Source organism: Cibotium barometz, chromosome 1, assembly GCF_041138505.1.
Source record: "Cibotium barometz isolate CiBa-2024 chromosome 1, ASM4113850v1, whole genome shotgun sequence".
Classification (NCBI taxonomy): domain Eukaryota; kingdom Viridiplantae; phylum Streptophyta; class Polypodiopsida; order Cyatheales; family Cibotiaceae; genus Cibotium; species Cibotium barometz.
Window position 1 is genome coordinate 2,447,349 of NC_141046.1, and position 26,771 is coordinate 2,474,119.

The window sequence follows — 26,771 nt, forward strand, 5'->3', positions numbered from 1 at the left end:
ATAAGAGATCTTGTTTGTGGTTGTTTTAACCTAGAGAGAGAAAATATTCTAGAGAGAGAATATTCAGATTTTGAATATTTTTGGATAGAAAAATATCTCTTATAATTCAGATGAGTTCCCCTGAAACAGAAATTTAAAAAAAAATTTCCAATGTGCAATTGGAATTAATTGGAAATAGGTATAAAGAACCTTAGCCTAAAGGTCTAGATTTTCAGAAATCTTTAGACTATGGTCCAATTAAGGTTCCTATGGGCCAATAACATCAATCCATGTGTAGGGAGGAGATAAATCCAAATTGTAAAAAAAGAAAATACCCAAAAATGAGTAAATGCTCACTTGAGGTGGAGAGTAGAAAATGTACAAGGTTTATTAGAAAAAACTATGAGCAATATTAAAAATATGAGATATTTTGGGTATAATGATTTTATTATGACACATATGTAAGGAAGGGGAGTCCCTTAAATGCTCACATAAGATGAAGAGTTGAAAATGTACAAGGTTTATTAGTAAAAAACTATGAGCAATATTAAAATGATTCCATTATGACACCTATGTAAGGAAGGGGGAGTTCTTTAAAGGAGGTGCATATTTCACATAAGATGAAGAGTTGAAAATGTACAAGATTTATTAGTAAAAAACTATGAGCAATATTAAAATGATTCCATTATGACACATATGTAAGGAAGGGGAGTTCTTTAAAGGAGGTGCATATTTCCCTTAAATGATTTTATTATGACACATATGTAAGGAAGGGGAGTCCCTTAAACGCTCACATAAGATGAAGAGTTGAAAATGTACAAGGTTTATTAGTTTAAAAAGCACATATGTAAGGAAGGGGAGTTCTTTAAAGGAGGTGCATATTTCACATAAGATGAAGAGTTGAAAATGTACAAGGTTATTAGTTAAAAAAAAACTATGACACATATGTAAGGAAGGAGAGCTCTTTAAAGGAGGTGCATATTTCACATGCTTGAATGAGTTTTAAACTCATAAAAATTGAGATATTTTATCTCTCCTCTCTCCTAATTCAAGTCTAGTTCCAAAAAGTTAGCTTAACTGACCTAAAAATGGTCAAAAAGTGACCAAACTGACTTGGAAAATTCTAGAATCAGTTTGTTTGGTTAGGAGCTCAAATTTTCCTATAAATAGAAGCCTCCCCTTGTTGAAAAAGACATAGAGTCTTATGCTTTGTTACTCTACTCCACCTAAGCCAAATTAGATAGAGTCTTAGGCTTTGTTACTCTACTCCACCTAAGCCAAATTAGTAGATAGTGTCTTATGCTTGTTACTCTAATCCACCTAAGCCAAAATATAGAGTGTCTTAGGCATTGTTACTCTACTCTACCTAAGCCAAGAACTGTGAATTCTTTAATAATTCACTAGTTTTTGATACTTCTCTCTTTCCTCAATCCCCATTGGTGGCTCCATCAACATACTAAACCAATTGATTGGTTGGGGGCCTCTACCGTGAATAAAGAATCAAGCAAATCATAAGGTAAGTATATTGAATTTTGATCTTTTCTATAATTTCTCAATGATTCTCTCTTCTCAACCCCTCTCAAGCTTGAGAAGTTTAATTGGTATGGTTTTTTTAAATGCTATTGAAGTTAATTGGTGAAAAGTAGTGAAGAGTTACATAATTTAATAAATGCTATTGAAGTTAATTTCCATTTATGTTTAAATTCTAATGGTTTTTATGTAATTACTCTCTCTCACTCAAGAAATAGCCATACTCATGACCCATTCCTAATCCAAATGAAGCTTTTCATAAAGCTTTTCATAAGGCTTTTCCTTAATCCAAAATTAAGCTATGCTTGAGGCCAAATTAATGGCTTTTTGCTATGCTTTTAGTTTATGCACATTGATGATTCAATCCATTATGGATTGATGACCCAATTAGAGACCATTCTAATTATTTCCTTAATGATAAGCTTTATCCCTTAGAAAAAAAATTGAGATTTATCAGTCATAGTAGCGGAGCTATGGCAAAATTTTTATAGAAATCACGCATAAAATAAATTCATTCAAAGTATAAAAAGAGGACTTCCTACCATATCCTAGGAACTATCATCCTAGATTAATTAAAAGAATATTATTATGCATGGAGATATGGATGTTTGCATGTAGATGTAGAGGTATGGATGTGAGTGTGAATGTGGAGATAGGTGTAGATGTATAGATTTAGATGTGGATGTGGAGGTGGGTGGATGCATGTAGATGTAGATGTATAGGTGTAGGTGAGAATGGAGATGTGGATGTATACATGTAGATGTAGATGTATAGATGTAGATGTGAATAGAGATGTGGATGTATACATGTAGATGTAGATGTATAGATGTAGATGTAGATGTGGAGGTGGGTGGATGCATGAAGATGTAGATGTATAGATGTAGATGAGAATGGAGATGTGGATGTATATATGTAGATGTAGATGTATAGATGTAGATGTGAATAGAGATGTGGATGTATACATGTAGATGTAGATGTATAGATGTAGATGGGAATGGAGATGTGGATGTATACATGTAGATGTAGATGTATAGATGTAGATGTGAATGGAGATGTGGATGTATGCATGTAGATGTAGGTGTATAGACGTAGATGTGGAGGTAGAGGTGGATGTATGCATGTAGATGTAGATGTATAGATGTGGATGTGAATGTGGAGTGGATGTATGCATGTAGATGTAGATGTATGGAGGTGAATGTGAATGTGGATGTGGATGTATGCATAGGGATGTAGATGTATGCATGTAGATGTGAATGTACGCATATAGTTGTGGATGTATGGATGTGAATATACGATTGTGATGTGAGGGAATCTGAAGTGATGAGATGGAAATGATGTGATGGGATGAGTATACATATAAATGGAATATGGAATAAGTAATGTAGATTGAGGAGGGATAATGTGGAAAAATGAAAGTTAAAATAGAAATTGTATTGTAAACTGTTTGTAAATGCTGTTTGTAAATGATTGTTTTATGTCAAGAATGCTGGGGGGAGCATTTTGACCATCTTGTGATTAAGGTCGTGATGAGAAAGTTGCAACTGCTGACGGGGAGTCAATGAAGGACGTCTCGCGTAGCAAGGTCGGCCGAGGTCTTGACCAGCCTCGGTGCGATTAAAATGGTGAGCTTCCGGTACGGTGGATGAGGGGCCAAGGAAGCGGCCTATGCGTGAAGCGCTAGGTTACCTGCGAAGGATCCTAGAGGGTGCTGACCATACGGTGCTCGGGCTCTGGGTCGCCTAGGATACCCACGCGTGCGTCGAGGAAGATATTGGAACAGAGTTGGAGTTGTTTTCTGAAATCGAGCATGGATCTGGTTGATTGACCTTGCTGGTCTTCAATGGATGAGTCCATGGCTCCTTATATGGATCTGTTGGTTGATCTTGCTGATCTTCAACGAGAGTCCATCTTGTTAAGTGATTATATTGCCAAGTATCATGGGCTAGGAACTATCGAAACGGTTCCTGAGCGTTCTAGTTGCCAATGATGCCATAGATACTCTGATGAAGGAATGATGGGAAATTAAGAATCAATTGGATAAATTGGAAGATGGTGATCAATGATACTATGGTTTTATTAAAGGATTGTTTTAAACTAGTTGAATCTGGTTGAAAAAGGCAATTTCATATTGGGTGTGTGAGTGGTGTGACTAGTTTTATTTTGCATGAACATCCGGCTAGGGGGCCTTGGAACTCTTTTCCTTGGTACCCGGGACAAAACCTAACCAAATTTTTAATTGGATCCCATCACTACAGTGGTTGGGCGGTTGGCTCGAGACTCAAACTTTTGTTTTTACGATAGAAAAAAAAAAATCCCGGACAGTAACTGTTCTATGGATAGGAATCAACGGCTGTGCCTCTTGAATGGGGAAAAAAGCGTTGATCCCAATGATCCAAGTGCAAGTTTCTTCCTTGAACTGACTAAGTATCTTATAGATGTAATTGGATCATCTCGATCAGAAATGATCTTGACTACGTTAGAGTAAAAAGTTATCCTGGTGGAATCGCCCGTGCTTCCGGTTAAGAAAGTTTTTTCCGGGTTCGGTTTTGGAACAACCGACGGATTAGTCTCTTATCCGGATATCCGTGGGCGAGGCCCCGAGTGTGGGACCCTTGTCCCACGCGAGAAGCGCTACTTCCGCTGCCAGTACCCCGAATCCGTTGCTCGGTGGGAACAGGGATCTTACAGCTTTGCTCGTATGAGAGCATCCTGTAATGTGCTTGGCCTCATTGCTTCAAGGCGGGAATCTAAGGGTTCATTTAGCCCTTGGTAGAAACGAGCCACTTGCTGGGAAGTAGTCATAGCTGGGAAGTAGTCATAGCTGGGGCATACTTTTGAAGAGTGATAAATTTGGAATAGTAGTCCTCAAGAGTTAAGTTGCACTGCCTAAGACTAAAAAACTCATTCATCTTTATGGATTCATGGAATGGGGGAAGATATCTTTCCTTCACTGCCTGCTTGATGTCTTCCCACGTTTGAGAATGCTCGGTGACTTCCTTGTCACGGCACTACTGTTTCCACTAGAGTTTAGCATCTCCGATGAGGCGAAACCATGCAAGCATAGACCGATTTGCTACTCCAGTACCGGCGGCAGAGAAATAGTCTTCCATCGCCTCAATCCAGTTGTCCATCACCTAAATCCAGACTTCAACATCCTTCTCAACCTTTGAACCTTCTCCTTTAAAGGATGGAGGTTGCATTTGCTTGAGCAGGAGCTTCTTCTCCTGGGTATCAGTGTAAAGCAAGTGGAGGGTGATCCTCTTGGGGCCATCATTGTAAAAACAATTTTAAGATTACAAGATTCATATTTACACAACACTTATTTTTGGAGAGTAAAACATTGAAATTATTTTATTTCCAAATATTTGCAAGGACGAGTTTTATTACAAAGATCTGAGACTAATATAATTAGTCTTATTTGCTATCAAGGGAAATTCCTAAGCTTGACTATGACATAAGGGTAGAGCGGTCCACATAGGTGAAATATGGGGGTTCCGCTATAGTTTCTAAAACTCTAAAAACTGATGGTAAGGGTGGTAGACTTTGGATTGGGGGTTCCGCTATAGTTTCTAAAACTCTAAAAACTAATGGTAAGGGTGGTAGACTTTGGATTGGGGTAGATCCTAACACAGCTACTCTATCAGTAGGTAAGATCTGCATCACTTTGTCATACACCCAGCGATCCTGAGGTATGCGAATCCCATCTATAGTCACAGAGGTGTCGGCCCCCCTGGGGGTACCGACGAACCAAAATAAACGGATCATCTTCAACTTTTCAATCCAACGAATCTGCTTAAGGTCGGTGGTGGTGAGGTTCCCAATTCGATCTGCTCGGATGAAGAAATATCTCGGCCCACGACTCCAGAAATCTCTACCCCATCCTCTTTCAATACGAGAGAAATGAGGGAGGGACATCTTCTCTAGTATCTTCACCATGGTGTCACGGAACTCAAAATTTGAGGAGTGATAGCAGTCTCAAAGATGCATTAGAAAACTAGAAACTTCGAGTAGGCATCTTCCTCTTCCTACAATCATTCAAACATCAATTCAACTTGTTTGTTTTAGTAAGATGTTTTTATTAATTAGCATTATGTTAGGTAAAACATTCATTACAAAAAACAGTCCTTAAATGGCAATTCCTAGGAGCTAAACTTGGCTCTGATACCAATTGTAAGATTCCCCCTTCTAAAATAGGAGAAACACTTAAGATAGTCCACTAAGTCTTAACTTTGAGAAAATTTCCTATTTATCGACACCTTGACCATGTAGAGATTCAAGGATACGATTCATACGCAAGAGCTAGTCCTATCCCACAGGGGAATCGTGATCTTCTAAAAGTCAAATCACCCATAGGGTAATTTATCATAAATTGGGCAACTACTAGACTTGATTTCTAGAGGCAACGCTTTTTTCCTCATCCATGCAAGGCACAGCCCGTTGACCTAGTCTTCTAGAATAGAGTTGCCCAAGAACCTAATTATCTAGCATAGGGCTTTCACTTAATCCGTTGGAAAGCTACCTGACTAATCATATCCACCCGTCCGTAGGATGGTGCCATCAGGGCATTCCATCCTCCCACTTTCCCACCCTGCTCACGCGTCAATTTGTTTTCTAATTAACCCTACCACACTGTTTGACATAAATAAACATGTTCCTTAATTACGGCCATTTTCACAAGGTTTGTTAAAACATCCTTTTTACACAATACAATCATGCCAAAGACAAGATATATATATAAAAATTGATACATGAATCAATTTCATACAAGCCAAACTAGCTCTCTTATTCTTTTCCTTTATTCTATCGATGATCTAGAATTCGGCCTTCCAGCCTCTACATGCTGGGCAAAACCCTACGGGACCATACTGGCGAGGACTCAAGCCAGCCTGTCGCCCTCTTAGGCTCCATCGCTCGATCCTCCCGCCCTACAGAGGGATGTCTGCACACTAGGGTGGGCTTATTCACTGCACTGGCCTGGGCCCTCAGAACTAGGCAGCATCATAACCTCTCACCTCAATCAGTGAACCTTATTCTCCCAATGGTATGAGGGATACCTTGGGCCAATCTCGGGCTTTGCTAACGACACCGCCCAGCTACACAAGCACGAAACGGAGTTAGCATTGAAGCTAGGAAATACTTGGACTCTTTAAAGATAACAATTTCCATCAGGAAATTTTTGAGCTCATTTTGGGGCCCTGTAAGGAAGTTTGACCGGAATATTCCCTCCAAAAAGGGGGCACTGGATAAAATTTTTGCAAACGAACTCCAAATTTGTCGGACCTCACATATTTAGATTCTACTCTTCAAAAGCTATCCATTGATATATAACACGATAGGGTTCGGAGAAGGGACAAGATAGATACCTAGAAGATTCCTTTTTGCCTAGGAAAGATTCACGATCCTTGCGCTATAACCACCCAGTGCTTGTTTCTATTACATATGAGGATTCCATCAAGACGATATTCTTTGAATATCTGCTTAACAAATCAATAAGTTAACCCAATAATTGGTTATTGAATTGACTAAACAAAAACCTTTCATCATTTTTTTGCTTCTGGTTACGTGAATCTTTCCTAGGCAAAAAGGAATCTTCTAGGTATCTATCTTGTCTCTTCTCCGAACCCTATCGTGTTATATATCAATGGATAGCTTTTGAAGAGTAGAATCTAAATATGCGAGGTCCGACAAATTTGGAGTTCGTTTGCAAAAATTTTATCCAGTGCCCCTTTTTGGAGGGAATATTCTGGTCAAACTTCCTTATAGGGCCCCAAAATGAGCTCAAAAAATTCCTAATGAACGCCATTTATTAAATACATCATCACACAATTCATAACTTCATACAATTTTATGTCATTATTTTAAAAGGAAAAGATACACATTTATTAGCACTAATAAAAAAATGCTTCTTTAAAATATAACCAAGCTAACCTGGCCACCATTTCCTTGAGTAGCTTGTAAAGGGAAGGTTGGAGCCGCATCGAGAGCATCTTCCCTAATCTCGTTGTTGCGCGCTCCTCTCGGGGCAATATTTTAATGTTTCTCGGAAGGGGACATTCTGGATGGCGTCTTGTAGGGCTCGCTGCTGTGATCGAAACGCTTCAGTCGGATCTCAATTCTGAGATTGTTTGCTCACCGTATGAGCAAAAGACTATAGCTCACGAACCCTTTCTTAAGGTAAAAAACCCTTATTAAAGTCTACGCAAATGGGGGGGATTGTGAGATGTCCTTGAGACCAAAAATGTGGAGGAGGGCTGTGAGGGCTACTGTAAGTCTATTCACACGGGGGGGAAGAAGAGTTAAGGACACTGCCTCCTAGCAAGAGGGGGATGGAGGAAAATTGGCTTATCTGAAAAGAGGCAAATGAGGGGGTGTGAGAGGGGCAACTACAAGGGGTGGCTGCACTACAGCAAGTACGCTGCACAGCGACGGATTGCGGTACGGATGGCGGTACAAGAGGGTATACGCTACACAAAAATGCGTGTTCCCTGTGGAGCACCCTGGGGGTTTATATAGCTGTGGGTATGGGTACGGGCGCTGCGCAAAGCAAGGATGAAAGGACGGTGTACAGTCAAAGGCTATGGATCAGTGGCGTGCATGGGTCTAGGGGAAAGGTACGGTGTGAGTTGCAAGGGAAAGGAGTGGTACGCATGTACCTTATCTGGTCTGGGGCAGCATGGGTGTCCACGTAGGGGTACGTGTTGACCACATAGTGGGCGGCCGTCCTTTGGTTCTTGGGCGGCCATCGTACGGGCACCCTAGTAAGTGTGTACGGTCCAAATTTTGGGGCAAGGTACCCAAATTTGGAGGCGCTCGCCTCGATTTGCGTGCCAGATCGCCTCGGGGGCGAATTTTTTTAAATCCAGGAGGTTCTCCTGGTCGTTGGGGTTCAGACCGTTCGTCAATTGGACGCCCGATCGTGCATTTATTAATGTTTAAAGGTCATCGCTTTTTAACTAAAATAATTAAAATTTGCGTATAAGCTTGATCCAGTGTCCGTTTTGGATGCTATAAAATCCTATATTAGGGTAAAATCACACGTAGATTCTAATTTTGGGCTCAAAATTTGAAGATTCTAAGTAGAAATTACTCAAATAATAAAATCATTGATTTTTATACCATAAAAACTCATAAATTTATCTATTACATGTAGTGAAGATGAATATGTTACAGTTTTTATGGTATAAAAATCGATGATTTTATTAAACGAGCCATTTCTCCTTAGAATCTTCAAATTTCGAGTCCAAATTTGGAATCTGCGCACGATTTTGGCCTATTATAAGATTTTACAGCATCCAAAAACTAACACACCGGATCAAGAATTTTGGTTATTTTTAGTTAAAAACAATGACCTTTGAACCTTAATAAATCCATGACCGGGCGTCCGATTGACCAACGGTCTGCACCCCAAAAACGACCAGAGGAACATCCCGGACATTTTTGCCGAAAACAAATTTCACCCCCCGTCCCCCCCGGGCGGGGTTCGACATGCAAATCGAGGCCGATGCCCCAAAAAGGATCGTACACACTCATTAGGGCGCTCGTATAATGGTCGCACAAGGACCAAATGCCGGAGCAAAGGCCGACTGTCCACACTATATGGTCCACACGCACCGCCATGTGGATATCCATGTTGCTGACCAAAAGGGTAAATGTGTACCACTCCTTTGCTTGTGCACCGCCACCGTACCTTTTTCTCAGGTCCATGCAGAGCACTGATCGGCACACTTTGATAGCACACCGTCCTTTTAACCGTACTTTGCTTAGCACTCACACCCGTACCCCGCAGCTATATAAACTCCTGGGGTGCTCCATGGCCAGCACACATTCTTGCGTAGAGTATACCCTTCTTAAGGCCATATCGCCAACCCGTATCGTCCTTCTGTGCCTCCATACAGTACCTGTAGTCGCCCCTTCTTGCAGCATTCCTCTCAGCCCCCCTAATCTCCCAACTCTCAGATAAGCCCATTTCCAGCCAGCCCACCCTTGTGGAGAGAGAGTGTCCTTAGCTCTTCTCCCCCCCCCCCCCCCCCCCCCCCCCCCGATGTGAAGAGACTTACAGCAGCAGCCCTCTCAACTCATCAAAACGTTTTTGCCTTTTCCTTAAGGACATCTCACAGATTCCCCCCCCACCCATTTACGTGGACTTTAGCAAGAGGTTTTCTACCTTAGAGAAGGTTTGCACGCTATAGTTTTTGGCCCATAGAGTGAGAAAACACTCTCCGAATCCAGATCTGACTAAAGTATTATGACCGTAGAGAAGTGAGCACTAGAAGGCGACGTTCAGGATGGCCCCATCCCGAACCGTAGGGTTTTGCCCACCATGTAGAGGTTGGAAGACTAAATTCTAGATCATCGGCAAAAGGAAAAGAATAAGAGAGCCGGTGCTTCTTGTATGGAATTGATTCATGTATAAACGTTTTTTATAAATCTTGTCTTTGGCATTATTGTACTGTGGAAAAAGGCTATTTTAACAAAACTTGTGAGAAAAGGGCCTTAATTAACAAACATGTTTATTTATGTCAAATAGTGTGGTAGGATTAATTAGAAAACAAATTGACATGTGAGTAGGGTGGAAAGTGGGAGGATGGAATGCCTCGACGGCACCATCCCGCACCATCCTATGGACAGGTAGACCCAATTAGTTGGGTAGCTTTCCAACAGATTAAGTGAAAGCCCTATGCTAGATAAATAGGTTCTCAAACAATTCTATTCTAGAAGACTAGGCCAGTGGCTATGCCTTGCGTGGATGAGGAAAAAAACGTTGTCTCTAGGAATCAAGACTAGTAGTTGCCCAAATTATGATCAATTATCCTATGGGTGATTTGATTTTTAGAAGACCACACTCCCCCTCCGGGATAGGACTAGGTCTTACCTATGAATCGTATCCTTGAATCTCTGCATGGTCAAGGTGTCGATGAGTAGGAAATTTTCTCCAAGTTAAGACTTAGTGGACTATCTTAAGTGTTTCCCCTATTTTGGAAGGGGGGAACCTTACAAGGAGCTCCCTCTCCCTCTAGCATTAACATTAGGAAAATCCCTCTTAGCCATAGATAGGTGAACTCTCTACATTGAAGCCTAGCGTATCAGCCCATTAAACAGCTACGCAGGAGGGCAAAAAATCGCGACATCAGTGGTGCCAAGATCCTAAGGAAAATGGAAGATCCACTCTTACACAGAAGCAATTGGTCTAATTCCTCTTAGCCCCATCATGGGTTTTCATGCTGGTGATCTCAGATTTGTGAAATTTCTCAAGGAGAAGTGGTATCAAGCTCATCAAATCTGGAAGTGACTTTGGTAAAACAGAGATTAAGCATTCAATGTTTGGTCAAATATTTTGTTTCTTGGTTTGATCCTCTATTAGACTAACTGCTATTGATTCCTTTGAAATAATTTGAGCTCATTTGAACTCTAAGGTCCTAGATCTAGCCTCCGCGCACACTCTATTTTCTACACACAAAATAGGAGATTATTTTACTAATCAGTGATTAATCAGCACTACTATATTTTGGTGCAATTGAGGGTTCAAATTTACCATTGGGTATCTAATACACATCCCTATCACTTCAGATTGCAATTCGGAGATGGTTTGATATCCCAACCATGCAATACAGGTCAGTTACCCTTGGCTTTATGTAGTTTTTGGTGAATTTTTGCTAATAAATTTGTTGTAATCATCATTTAACACCAGATTTGAGTTGTAAAAGGGTAGACACTACCCTTAAATCTTGAATTGGATCAAGAGGTAAGACCCCCCTTCACATCATCTCATGAGCATGGCACAAGAAAAAGCTAAATTTAATGGGGAGCAGTTTTATACATGGCAAACAAAGACGATGTATTTGCTCATGAGAAAAAAATCTACGGGGGCTAGTTGAGGGAAGAGATGAATGTCCAGAGGAGATTAGGGAGAATGAGTGGAAGAGCATGAATGAGAAAGCATTAGGAATCATTGCACTCAGTTTAAATGATGAAATCATTCACCACATCACAGGGATACAACGGGCAAAAGATGCATGGGATGAACTCAATAAATTATTTGGCACTCAAGCAAAAAATTCAAAGATAAATCTACTAATGCAATTCTACAAACTTGATATGAAGGAAAGTGAACCTCTAACCACACACTTGAATAAATACAAAAGCATTAAGCAACAACTGGCATCCATTGGTAAAAGAAGGTAGAGGATGATGAGGCATTGGCAGTGCTTTTGAAGAGTGTGGACAAAATAGAATATGAAAACATTGTGGCAACCTTAAAGAATGTACCAGAATTGAAGCTACATGAGATAGAAGGAGATCTACTAGAGCAAGAGACCAAGGTCAAAGAGAAGAAAGGGGTGTACCCTACAACTGGAGAGAAAAAATCATTTTACACCCAAGGAGAATTCTCACAAGGATGAGGAAGAGATAGGGGAAGAGGAAGGACCTTCACTTGCCACAACTATGGAAAGCCATGACACATGGCAAGAGACTGCTACAACAATCCCAGTGAAGAAGGATCAACATCGAAAAACTTCATGGAGACTCCTAAGGAAGTGGAGTCAAATCATCTTTTCTCAGAGAGAAAGAGAGAGAAACCCCACAATATTTTCTGAGAGAGAAAGAGAGAGAAACCCCACAACCTAATGTAACTTGCCCCAACAGAGTAAAACCACCTTTGAGCCACCGATGATGTAGGCCATGTGGTAGATGTATCAGTGGAAATGATGCATTTTTGACACCTCAGTATGGGGGAATTCCGCTCATGAAGGAGGCACCTATTTCACATGCTTGAATGAGTTTTAAACTCCCAAATAATGAGATATTTTTATCTCTCCTCTCTCCTGTTTCAACTAGATCCAAAAAGTGAGCAAAACTGACCCAAAAATGGTCAAAAATTGACCAAACTGATCTGGAAAATTCTAGAATCAGTTGGCTTGGTTAGAAGCTCACTTTTTCCTATAAATAGAAGCCATTCCCTTTGTTGAAACTCAATAGTGTTTTGCACTGTTACCCTACCTCTCCCAAGTGCCAAAAACAGTGAATTTTACTCATAATTCATTAGTTTTTGACCTTCCCTCTTCCAAAAGATTGGTGGCCACTCTTGTTTCCAAACAAGAGTATCACCCTTAAACCATCAAGCCAAAGGAAAGCTCTCAAATTCCTTAGTAAGTTAGAGATTCTTCTCTTTTCCATTTATTTTATGGTTTTTATGCTTTTTATGCTTTTTGTCTTCTCTAAAATTGCAAATGATGTTATGCCTCATTCTTGAAAAAAGGCATTCCCCTCTCTTCTTTAGTAAATCCAACCATTCTTATCCTAGATGAATGATTAATGAATAAAATCAAGTTTTTCATAATGTTTCTCTTTGATTGTTTACATTAGAAGGATTTAAATACTCGATGATCTTCTAATTAATTTTAGTGAATTAAAAATTGAAAAATAGTCAGCCATACAAAGGAGGTTATGGCAAAATTTTTTAGAAATTAGTGAAATAAATTTCATCTTTTATTAATCAAAAAGAGTAATCCCCATCATTAGAGTATTCTAAAAGTGTCATTTTCATTCATGCATAGAAAGATGCATATTGATTAATTTTTATAAAAGAATGATTTTCAATAGAATTAAATTCTATGAAAGATACTTATTGATAATTTTTTTATGAAAGTGTTACTTTCATCATAAATGATTTTTATGCATAAACATATGCATAAAAGATATTTTTTTATATCAAAAGTGTGATTTTCATCATAAATGATTTTTATGCATAAACATATGCATAAAATATATTTTTTTATATCAAAAGTGTGATTTTCACCATAAATGATTTTTATGCATAAAAGATATTTTTATATCAAAACTGTGATTTTCATCATAAATGATTTTTATGCATAAAAGATATTTTTTTTGTATCAAAAGTGTGATTTTCATCATAAATGATTTTTATGCATAAACATATGCATAAAAGATATTTTTTTATATCAAAAGTGTGATTTTTATCATAAATTATTTTTATGCATAAACATATGCATAAAAGATATTTTTTTATATCAAAAGTGTGATTTTCATCATAAATGATTTTTATGCATAAACATATGCATAAAAGATATTTTTTATATCAAAAGTGTGATTTTCACCATAAATGATTTTTATGCATAAAAGATATTTTTTATATCAAAAGTGTGATTTTCATCATAAATGATTTTTATGCATAAACCTATGCATAAAAGATAATTTTTTATATCAAAAGTGTGATTTTCATCATAAATTATTTTTATGCATAAACATATGTATAAAAGATATTTTTTATATCAAAAGTGTGATTTTTATCATAAATGATTTTTATGCATAAACATATGCATAAAAGATATTTTTTAATATCAAAAGTGATTTTTTAGCATAAACATATGCATAAAAGATATTTTTATATTAAAAGAGTGATTTTCATCATAAATGATTTTTATGATGATAAAAGTGTGACTTTCATCAGAATTAGATTTTATGCATAAATAGATGCATATAGAATCTTTATAATTAAATAAGGGTTCTCTGAATCCTCTGTTTAATTTTTGTAAAAATTGGAAAAAATGAATAAGTAGATAATCTGTGAGAGAAAATGCTACCGTTTCATATTCACTAAGATGGTAAAGAGAAAATTCAATTAAACTATCGAAGTCGAAGATCGAGATAAATGATTATTTTATTCCTCATATGAAATTCCTGTTTTAGAAATCTAAAAGCAAATATTCGTCAAACGAAATTTAGAAAAAGAGAAATTGAAATAGTACCTTTCAAGAAAGTTAATTTAGGAAGAACCTTTCCAGACCCAAACTTTGATTCAAACTATTGACCAAGACCTAATTCCTTCGTCAATTTCAATCAATGACGATGTGCCCAGTTCAGGAAAAATGTACTCAAAACACCCACCGAATCTGAAACTAAGTTAAGACTTCTGATATTGATATGAGGATCAAGTTAACAGAATTTGAGGAATTCTGTTTGGAGTTCAGACCTGGATCTAGAAGTATTGGGATACGGATTTAAGATTATTCATGGTTTTCAAACAAAATCAAAGCTAAAAACTTGCATAGAAACCCTGTTTTCTTAAAGGACTATCTTACTCCAGAATTGGAGGGAGCATTTGGCATATATGTTTATCTAAGGGAAGTTCGGTTGCAACAGCTAGTGGGGAGTGTTCGAGGGATAGCTCACACGGCAAAAACCTGCCCAGGTCTTGACCAGCCTAGGTATGGTGAAAAATGGTGCGCTTCTAGTACGAGCTTCCAGTACGATGGGCGAGGGCCGATGAAGCGGTCCCTGAGTGAAGTGCCAGGACACCTAAGGAGGATCCTGGAGGGTTCTAACCAGGCGATGCACGGGCTCGCGGTGCTTAGGACACCCATTCGTATGTCAAGGAAGATATATATATGTATGTTGATGAAATGATTATTGTAATCTGTTACTGGGTCTCGTTGTTGACCAGCTGGTCCCAACGGAGAGTCCAGAGTGGTACTGTTTTTGTGAAACAAAGGATGGAATAGAAATTTTGAGTTATGAAATCTGTGTTCATATCTGTTTTGTCAATGAATTATTTTTATATTAAAGTTTTAAAGAGGAGTGTGTGCGTACGTGTTTTCTAAAGCTAAAGTTAAGAAAGGCATTTCAATTATGGGTGGGTGAGTACTTATTTGGATCTACCGATTCCAGTGTGGCAGGGTGGTGGCTAACCCACGGGCCGGATGGGGTTTAGGCTGGAAGTAGTGGAGTGTTAATAATCAAATTGAAAAAAAATTCTTAGGATCACGCTAGGATTTGAGTAGCTAGTAATTTCGTAATAAATTTCTCGATTGAGTGGACCAACAGCTGTGCTGCCTGATCTTGATTAGGAAAAAAGCATTGAATTTACTCAGATGATCAAATTATATTAGTGATAGTTTCCTTCTATCTGGTTTATTCAAGTGAAAGATAGTTTAGAATTGATCTCGTTAGAAAAAAAAAAATCGTTTAGAAAATTCAAAAAGGTGGAATCGTCCCCGCTTTTCGGGCATGGGAAATTTTCCCGGTTTCGGTTTTCGAAGTGAGACCACCAGCCTAGTCTCGTGCCCGGACATTCATGGGCGAGGCCCCGAGTGAGAAACCCTGCCCCGCACATGGGGGGGTGCTTCCGCTATCAGCTACTGGGAGTCCGGTGCACGGAGGGGGTAGAGGAATCTCACACCACCCATGGAGAAGAAAGTGAAAAGATATAGGGGAGAAGAGAGCTTGAGCTCTTGCAAGCACACACACACTCACAAAACATTAATAGAGAACACACAGGGTGAGAGGCTAAAAATATTCTTCTTCTTCACTCAACACTCAACACACCATATACAAAGATAAGAGTACACACATATGAAAAGGTACTCAACCAATACATACTAGGAGGGTTCTCTATAGTGTGAACCCAACTAAATGAGCTGGTGCTATAGCTATGCCAGTCTCTCTAGAATGGCTGTCACACAGCTTGTCATCCCACTGGCTGCATATCACCCATGATCTCACCAACCATGCCACTGGTGTAAATGTGGGGCCTATCCCCCAGGCGGGTCATCTCAGTGTCCACCGCCTCACTAGATGAGCTTGATATCTCAACACTCCCCCTGAGCTCAACTCCATCTCATGTACACCAAGCAAAGCCCTGAATTTGCGGAGCTTCTCTCTGTACCCAATGCTTTGGTGAAGATGTCAGCTACCTGATCCTGTGTGCTGACATAAACAAGGTCAACGTCTCCAGCCAAGACCTTCTCTCTGACAAAATGGTAGTGGACCTCTATATGCTTTGTGCGAGAATGAAAAACTGGGTTCCTGGCCAACTGTATACTGCTAATGTTGTCATAGAAAATGACAACTTGTCTATCCACTGATAGACCCAAATCTGCAACAAGTAGCTTTCTCAACCAAGCTACCTCACATGCTGCCATAGCAGCACCTCTATACTTGGACAACATGTCCAAGCCATACTGTCTCTGCAGTAATCCAATACCATGTGGTGACCTAATCACCTCAATGCCCAAGAAATATTTGAGCTCCCCCAGATCCTTCATCTCAAACTTCCGTCTTAGCAAGATCTTTACATCAAAGATCTCTGCATCATGGTCCCCCGTAATGATCAAGTCATCTACATAGATGACAACAAGCACAACTCCTCTATCACCATGTCTCACATACAATGAGAAATCTGCATTGGCTACATGAAAGCCAATAGTGACAAGATATTCAGAAATCTTGTCAGACCATGCTCTTGGTGCTTGCTTTAAGCCATACAAGGATAAGAGTACACGCATATGAAAAGGTACTCAACCAATACATACTAGGAGGATTCTCTATAGTGTGAACCCAACTAAATGAGCTGGTGCTATAGCTATGCCAGTCTCTCTAGAATGGCTGTCACACAGCTTGTCATCCCACTGACCGCATATCACCCATGATCTCACCAACCATGCCACTGGTGTAAATGTAAGGCCTATCCCCCAGCAGGTGGGTCATCAGTGTCCACCGCCTCACTAGATGAGCTTGATATCTCAACACTCCCCCTAAGCTCAACTCCATCTCATGTACACCAAGCAAAGCCCTGAATTTGCGGAGCTTCTCTCTGTACCCAATGCTTTGGTGAAGATGTCAGCTACCTGATCCTGTGTGCTGACATAAACAAGGTTAACGTCTCCAGCCAAGACCTTCTCTCTGACAAAATGGTAGTGGACCTCTATATGCTTTGTGCGAGAATGAAAAACTGGGTTCTTGGCCAACTGTATACTGCTAATGTTGTCATAGAAAATGACAACTTGTCTATCACTGATAGACCCAAATCTGCAACAAGTAGCTTTCTCAACCAAGCTACCTCACATGCTGCCATAGCAGCACCTCTATACTCGACCTCTGTATTGGATAGAGCAACCGTAGGCTGCTTCTTGCTGCTCCAAGTCACAGCAACACCCCAAAGAAAACATGAAGCCACTAGTAGATCTTCTATACTACTAGCCCAATTAGCATCTGTGTATCCATGTACACATATCTCTGTCCTAGTTTCATAAAATAGTCCACAATGCAAAGTAGACCTCACATACCTCAGTATGCATCTCAATGCATCCAAATGTGGCTTCCGAGGAACGTACATAAACTGACTCACCAACCCAATAGCATAACTCAAATGTAGCCTGGTGATCATCATGTAGATCAAGCTTCCTACTATGCGCTTATACATAGTAGGATCCTCCAAGATCTCTCCTGAATCTGCACTCAACTTGCCATTCTGATCCAATGGCACTAAGATAGGCTTACAGCCTGTCATACCATACTTTGACAACATGTCTAAGCCATACTGTCTCTGCAGTAATCCAATACAATGTGGTGACCTAATCACCTCAATGCCCAAGAAATATCTGAGCTCCCCCAGATCCTTCATCTCAAACTTCTGTCTAAGCAGGATCTTTGCATCAAAGATCTCTGCATCATGGTCCCTCGTAATGATCAAGTCATCTACATAGATGACAACAAGCACAACCCCTTTATCACTGTGTCTCACATATAGCAAGAAATCTGCATTGGCTACATGAAATCCAATAGTGACAAGATATTCAAAAATCTTGTCAGACCATGCTCTTGGTGCTTGTTTTAAGCCATACAAGGCTTTCTTCAACCTGCACACATGCTCAGGTTGACTCACATCCTCATAACCAGGTGGCTGCAACATACACACCTCTTATTGCTGTGAATCCCCATGCAAGAATGCATTGTTTACATCCATCTGATGTAAAGACCATTTTTTTGATGCAACCACTACTATCACCTCTCATTGTTGCCATCTTGGCAACTGGGCTGAAAGTTTCCTCATAATCAATGCCATATGTATGCACATATTCTTTGGCTACCAATCTAGCCTTGTACCTACTTATGCTTCCATCACTGTTATGTTTTACTTTGTACACCCACTTGCATCCAATGGCTTTCTTGCCTTCAGGCAATTGCACTAAATCCCAAGTCTCATTTCCATGTAGTGCATCCATCTCCTCATCCATAGCTTTCTCCCAACACAAATTTCCAATAGTCTCATCAATGCATGTGGGCTCTACAACCTACACAACCTTTGCCATGTATGCATAGTGATGTGCCACATAACCATCATAGGTAAACCTCTGCACAGGATTCTTCACTCTCCTAGATCTTTGCATCTTTGCATTCATGGCTTCCATAGCCTTCTTTACACCAGTTGTTCTCATAGCTGGGACCCCAAGCTCCTCATCAAGGCTCATCTTTGAGCCACTAGACTCTCCACCATCAACATGAGAATGCCCTGCAGAAATGTTAAGCATACTAAGGGGCTCAACCACTTTTTCTTTGCCTTTATGTGATGTACTAATCATCACATTTGTAGGACTGGTATTATGACGTAGCCTGCCACTCCATGGTCTATCAATTGAACCACTAGATGAGGACTCTCTTGGTCCACTCAAAGACTGTGATTGCTGACTTGCATTCTGTGCAACCACATTTCCACTCACATCAGCCCCAACAGCTTCTTTTTTAGCAGCATACCAGTTGCTCATCTCATCAAAGACAACATCCCCGCTTACCCTCAACTCACGTGTAGTAGGGTTATAACACCTGTATCCCTTTTGCTCAAAGGAATATCCAATAAACACATATTTTTCAGCTTTTGGATCTAGCTTAGTTCTCAGCTCATCTAGCACATGCACATATGCAATGCATCCAAAGACTTTCAGATGAGACAAATCAGGTTTTTTGCCGGTACACCTCTCCTCTAGACTTACATCATGTATGGCTGTAGTTGGAGTCCTGTTCATGATGTAAAATGCTATAGAAAGAGCCTCAGCCCAATAGCTATGCGGCAAATTCTTCTCTTCCATCAATGCTCATGCAATCTCAACAATGTGCCTGTTTTTTCGCTTAGCAACTCCATTTTTCTGCGAGTGTATCTGCATGTATACCCAAACTTTTCTTGTTTGGTCTTCAATATATTATACATAATACTTGCAGCCTCCCATAGACATGGTCTTCGTAGGAACCCATACATCTAAATGCACAACATCTAGTGCATTTTTTCTCACATATCTGTTACGTGGAAATACATGCTTTGTTTGCTTTCCAAATTGGCATGCTTCACATATTCTCTGTGCATACCTTCCACTTTAAATTTTGGTAGCCTTGTCACAATTCCTTTAGTCTGCATAGACTTCATTCTCTGCACATTCACATGTCCAATTCTTTTATGCCAAATGTCTATGTCTGTAACAATTCCTGAACCATTTGCAAACATCGCAGCACTCACTTCAGGCTTGTTTACATTCAACGTAAACATTCTATCCACTCTGTTGCCTTTTGCAACCAACCTACACTTGTCTTTAAAGTCTTCAACATAACAACAATCAGGGTTAAACCGAGCCTGCAAACCGAACCTACAAACCCTACTCAATCATCTGGCAAACATCGCAGCACTCACTTCAGGCATGTTTACATTCAACGTAAACATTCTGTCCACTCTGTTGCCTTTTGCAACCAACCTGCACTTGTCTTTAAAGTCTTCAACATAACAACCATCAGGGTTAAACCAAACTTGCAAACCCTACTCAATCATCTGGCCAACTGAAACCAAATTCTTTGTTATGTTTGGAACATGAAGTACATCTACAAGATACTTCACTTTGCCATCGTGCATAGACAATGGCACATCTCCAACATGGGCAATTGGATGAGCAGTGGCATTCCTTGTTTCCATAAAACCTGGTCTTTCAAGGTTTTTCATCTCCTTGAACCACTTCCCATGATTTGTCATGTGGTTCGAAGCACCTGAATCAACATACCATACATCATCTCTATGTGCTGCTTCAACATTTTCAGACATGGCATTAACGACAGGCTGCATAACAAACAACCTTTCATTATCCTCATTGTTTCTTCTCGAGGATGCATAGTTGTTTTGCTGCAATTTCCCATTTTGCATGTCATCTTGCTTCTTATAATAACAATTTGCCTGCACATGTCCAGGCTTACCACAGTAAAAACATCCACGTGTATCATTATACTGCCTTTGCCAATTTCCACGACCTCTTTGACTCCCCCTACCTCTGAATTTGCCTCTTCCACCTGCGTGTTGTTGTTGTTGTTGTTGTGAATTCTGGGACGGTTGTTGTTGCTACTGCTGGCCATAATTTTGATTAACTATTCGGCCACCTTCTTGACTGTGTCCACGGCCTCCTCTACCTCGTGCTCTTCCTAAACTTGTGCAGAAGGCCTGTTGCTCTGAACTGTTTTTGTTTTGTTAAGACTGTTGGTCTTCACCCAAGCTCTTCTCTTCTATAATCAACATAGACACCAAGTATTTAAAATTGGGAATGTTTTCCCGAGTCTGAATAGATGTCTTGAACGCCTTGTATTATGGCCCAAGACCACGTAGACAGACTTCCACCTTATCATCATCATCTATTGAAACACCAATAGATGCAAGGGATTCCACAATACCCTTTATCTTCAATGCATGGTCATTCACAGACATACTCTTTTTCTCCACAGTATGAAGTTCATTCTTCAACTGTATCTTTCGTGCCTTGGTATTTGTTTCATAGAGTTTTACCAAGGTGTCCCACGCCTCCTTGGGGGACTTAGCATCCTGTATGTGCCCAATCATGGTGTCCTGTATACTGATAGAGAGCCAATACATAACTTTTTGGGCTCCTTGGTTCCAATCCTTGAACTATTTCACATCTGCAGTAGTCGGTTGGTATCTCCGGTGCCTCTTCATGCGCTCACCTTCTATATAGTCCCTTTCCCATCAGGAAATTTGTCAACCCGAACCTCCAAGAATGGAAGTTGTTCTTATCAAGCTTTTGAGCAACAATCTGGTTTATGCCATCATTTGACATCTTGCCAGACACACAAATTTACCAAAAATGCACTCTAGTTTGTCCTGCACAAACTGCTGTATTTTCTGACAGTGGTACTATAGTACACTCAAATGTCACAACCACCAGTGACCTCAATGTGCATACATACACCCACCAATGGCAACTGTTGACCTCCTTGCAGCACACACAGTGTTTGCATAGCCAATCTATCTTCCTGCAGTTCTTAAAACAGAGTTCTACAGAGAATCGATGACTTACCTGCAGTGCTCGAAATCGCCTGCTTTCTGAAAAACGGAGGTCGTGACACGCCCGAAACTTGTTTTCAGGCCAAAAAATTTTCTCCGATAGGACTTTATAGTTGCCCTATAGCTTTACTCCCGCGAAGAAAGCTCCTCAATCAGAGATTGTTTGCCGGTGCCTCCTCCGGTAGAGCTCCCGACAAGGGTGTAGTCGCCAACACAAATAGGAAAGAGTAGTTGAAGCTCTTACCCTCGTACCGCTTCTTGTGCTTCTCTTGCTTGCAGCTCAGCCCTTAGCATGAACTAGGCTCTGATACCATGAAAAAATGTAGGGGAGGAGAGCTTGAGCTCTTGCAAGCACACACACACTCACAAAACCCTAATAGAGACACACGAGGTGAGAAGCTGAAAATAATCTTCTTCTTCACTCAACACTCAACACACCATATACAAATATAAGAGTACACACATATGAAAAGGTACTCAACCAAATACATACTAGGGTTCTCTATAGTGTGAACCCAACTAAATGAGCTGGCACTATAACTATGCGAGTCTCTAGAATGGCTGTCCCTCACACAGAGATTTCACTGACGTAAACAAGAACATGTGAGCATGTTAATAACATATGTTAATAACACAAAAAATCTTGTGATCACATGTTATATTCACAAAGCTTTCACAAGGGCCTAAAACAATTATCTTCGTCGGGCATAAAAAATCTTCTTAGGTGGCCACTGACCTGCTATTATGTGAAGATGGTAACATGAGAACATGTGAATAGCTTATTCCTATGTGTAGCCAAGCTTCTAAGGGGTTTCCAAATGGCAAGTGACCTGTTATTTTGTGAATGGTAACATGAGAACATGTGAATAGCTTGTTCACATGTGTTATTATCACAAAAAATCTTGTGATGTGAATATTAAAACCCTGCTCACACAGCCTGTCATCCCACTGGCCGCATATCACCTATATGATCTCACCAACCATGCCAGTGGTGTAAGTGTGGGGCCTATCCCCCAGCTCGGGGGGGTCACTTAGCATAAAAAATGAATATCACGTGCGTTCAACAGAAGGAATTAAAAAAATTTGACTTACAGATATTTATTCACAAAAGGATTTATTTCAGAGCATATGTATGTATTTACAGAAGGTACTTTTTATTGATAAATTTGACCCAAGGTTGTAAAGATAAGAAAGGTATAGATGTAGTGGTTTAAGCTGCAAGAGCATAACTTTCCACACAATGGATCCAGGTTCAAATCTTGGGAAGATTTTTTCCTGGATATAAAATTTGATTTTTATTTGGGCTGCAACGTGATGATTCTGAAATGAAAAGACATTTGATAATATTTGAATTTGTTATGCAAGTGATTGTGCTTGACGCTGTGAGGTGAAAAAAAGAAAAAAAGACCACGCCTCTATAGCCCTTCATCTCCCAAACTTTGAAAATACTAACACAACGGAGGCACCACCAGCCACCAGCAGCTGGAACACTTCTCTCTGTTCACCACCCACCCACACCAGAAAGACAGCTCAAAACCATGATAGACAATTGATCATTCAACGAAAACATACATAGCACCATCCACACAACACTTTGGGAAATCCAGTCCCATCTTCATCACACTTCAAACAAACTCAGTAATTATAATAAAAACCAAGACTCTGGCCAGGATTTACTGCCAAGGGAATTCACCCTTCCGTCTGACAACCAAGCCTCTGTCTCCCGGTCTCTGCTTCTCTTCAGAGAGGGCGCCCCACCAGCAACCCTCCTTCACTTCCAACTTGTCCCCTCTTCTCTGCTTCACTGCCATCAGCCCTCGACACAAAAACCGGCCACTTCTCACCTGTCTTCGGCACTACCAGCCACCTCTGCAGAGCTGCTTTACATGCAAGTGACACTTGAGACGGCTTCCAACTCTACAGTGTGCTCCAGGCTCTCTCTCTGGTCAGCATCCACTCTCTGCCTGTAGTTGTCGCCCACACAAAACCAGTCACTTCCCTCTTCAGAGGGCGCCCCACCAGCACCCTCCTTCAGCAGCTCTCACTCTCTGTGTGTCGTGACCAACAGCTTCGCCAACCACAGCGCCTCTGCAGCTTTTCTTGCTCGTCAGCCTCTGCACAATCTCTTCAGCACCAACACTAACTGCTCAACGCAGCACCCTCCTTCTATTGCATCCAGTCACCGCCGGCTCCTACACACTGCTCCCCAGTCGCCAACCTCACCTGTGCATCCAGCCCTTCTCTTCACGCTCACCAGTATCACCGTCGGCTCCTATACACTGCTCCCCAGTTGCCAGCCTCACCTGCGCATCCACAGCCCTTCTCTTTACGCTCACCAGTATCACCAGGGTGACCCCTGCCCTTTGCGTCTGTCTGCACAGCTGCTTCAGGGAGACCTTCTTCCACAACGAGGCAGCCACTCCTCTTCGTGTCTCTATCTCTACACAGCCACCCGAGAGGCCCCGCTACAAGGTGGCAACTCCAGCCCTTTTCTTCACGCTCACCAGCCAGGCATCCACTTACAAGGCGGCCACCCTTCGAATCTTTGCCAGCCTCTAGATGATCACGCTAGAGCAGCCAAATGAACCTCCACGTCCACCCCTCAAGCTGGCCACTTTGGTATATATATTATTTATTTATTCCTAAAGCTTCAATGATGGCCACACTAAAAGGGCTCTTTGCTTCCTCATGCTTCGGGTTAACACGCCGCGCCCATAACCTTCCAAAACAAGAGCTGCCCACAAGCTCGTAATCATCATTATTACCAAAACCCGATCATTGCAATCGGTGCCCTGCATTTGGTAACCACCCGCACACCACACAGTTGCAATACAAAACTTCCAAATCTCCAGCATCTGCTCCCAAAAAAACGACATGCATACCAGCTCACTGCAAAACCACCCGCTCTATACATTTGCCAGGGCATTCAGGGCAAAGCTTATCTGCAAATCATGCATCCCATATGTAGACAGACCCAAAACACCTTTCAGATTTTTGCCTGACATACTTTGCCCAACCCCTAGCCTGCTGAATCATTCATGATCAGCAGCAAAAGCATATGACCACGTTTCCCTCCGTCAATCCTTTTAGCATCATACAATGTAATCAAAACATCTCTATTCCATGTGATCAAAGAAATACTGTCATTTTCCAAAGGCATAATTTGCCATCCCACATCCCACAAAGCATATGACCACGTTTCCCTCCGTCAATCCTTTTAGCATCATACAATGTAATCAAAACATCTCTATTCCATGTGATCAAAGAAATACTGTCATTTTCCAAAGGCATAATTTGCCATCCCACATCCCACAACATAACATAAGAACTTCTGGAAACAAAGCTCTTGACATACATACCATCCTGCCTCATCTCAATTCCAAAATCACTGATATGATCAGCACCATTACTGGAGAACTAGTGAAGCAATTCCTACTGAGGGTAATAATTGATGAAAGTTTCATCAAGAAAAACCTACTGCGCCATAACATTTTCTTGTCCATCCACATAAGAAACATCATCATCAAAGCCAACCACTACAGGCAAAACAAACTCCCCTTCAAAAGGCATCATTGCCAAAGCATCCACCTCAGTTCCTGTATGCTCATCTTTATCAAGGCCAATAAGAAATTCATCTATCACAGCATCCATAATCTCATCCATAGCATCAACATCATTCATAGTATGCTAGTGTTGCTCCTCCTTCATAGCATCAATTCTGCTTGTGGCTTTCTTAACATTAATGCACATCTGATCATCTAGCTCCAACTCAGGTTCATCATCCTGCATACTTTCTATATACCACTCATCCCACAATGGTACATCATCCAAAGACTTTAAAGCATACTCTTTCACATCACATGCATACCTTTGCTCATGATTCACTTGTACCTCCTCGCATTCTTCCTGTATGGCCTCTTCTTGTTGGGCAACCTCATCACTAAGCACTTTTTCATCAATAACTAGGGCATCCATCTCTGCATCCTCCTCACTGGATGAAGTGTCTTCTGTTCCCTCACTAGTAGTGGTGCTACTAGTCGTATCATCAACACTTCTAGCCATGTCCTCCTGTAAATTGTAGCTTTTCTGCCCTATCAGTCACCTGAAACTTCCTATGAGACTTTTGCTTTTGGTTGACCTTTACATCCCCTCCTTCCTTCACTTTACCTTTCTTCTTGCTAGGCCCTGTAGCATCCCTGCTTTCCCTTTCCTGTGGCATCCGTTTTCCCAAAGGCATCATATCAGCTTCTGCCTCCTTCGTCTTCTCAAGGGTGACCACATCTATCACCTTAGTTTTACCCTTCTCCTCATTTGTCAACCCACTGGTCCCTGCTTCACCTTAGGAATCTGAGAGGGTAAGGGATACATATCACCCCCCATTCGCTGAGGCTTATCACAATCTGTACTTAGATGTCCAAGTTCACCACAATTCCAGCATGTAGGAATAAACTGTCTACCCCTGCCAAAACCACGGCCACTTCCATAGCCTACTGTCTGACCTTCACCCCCTTCCTGATTATAACCTCTGCCTCAGCCACGTCCACCACTTGTGTTCTCCATCATCTTCAAACTCAGATTCTTCATACAATCCACCATTTGCCTCATGTCCTGTTTAAGCCCTTCATCATCTCAGAAGCTGTAACAGCTGTGGGTGCTAAATTTGTCCCCTGCGGTGTGGCATTATTCACCTGAGCTTCTGTCGGTGTTGCACTCTTTCCAGCATAGCTCTCATCGGTACTGCTTCTACCCTTCTCATTTCAGGCCTCACTGCCACTGGAACCATCCCCAGCTGGTTCATCCGTTGCAATTTCCAATCCTTTGATTTGGCTATCTCCACCGCATCCTCATAAGATCTAGGCTTCTTTAATTCAACCTTCCAGCGAATACCTCCCTTCAATCCTGCAATAAAATGATCCTTCTTCATCATGTCCGGAGGTACTTGATCTTCCCCCAAAGCCCTGCATAAATTCTCCCACAGCAAAGAGAATTTTTTCACATAATCATCAATAGGCTCCAATTTGCCCTGTATCAACCCCTGCACCTCATGCCAAACCCTATCTGGATCCTCAATCTTCTTAAACCTGTTCAAAAGAGCAGTCTTCAATCCATCCTCAGTCATTGGAATGCGTGGCTCAGCATC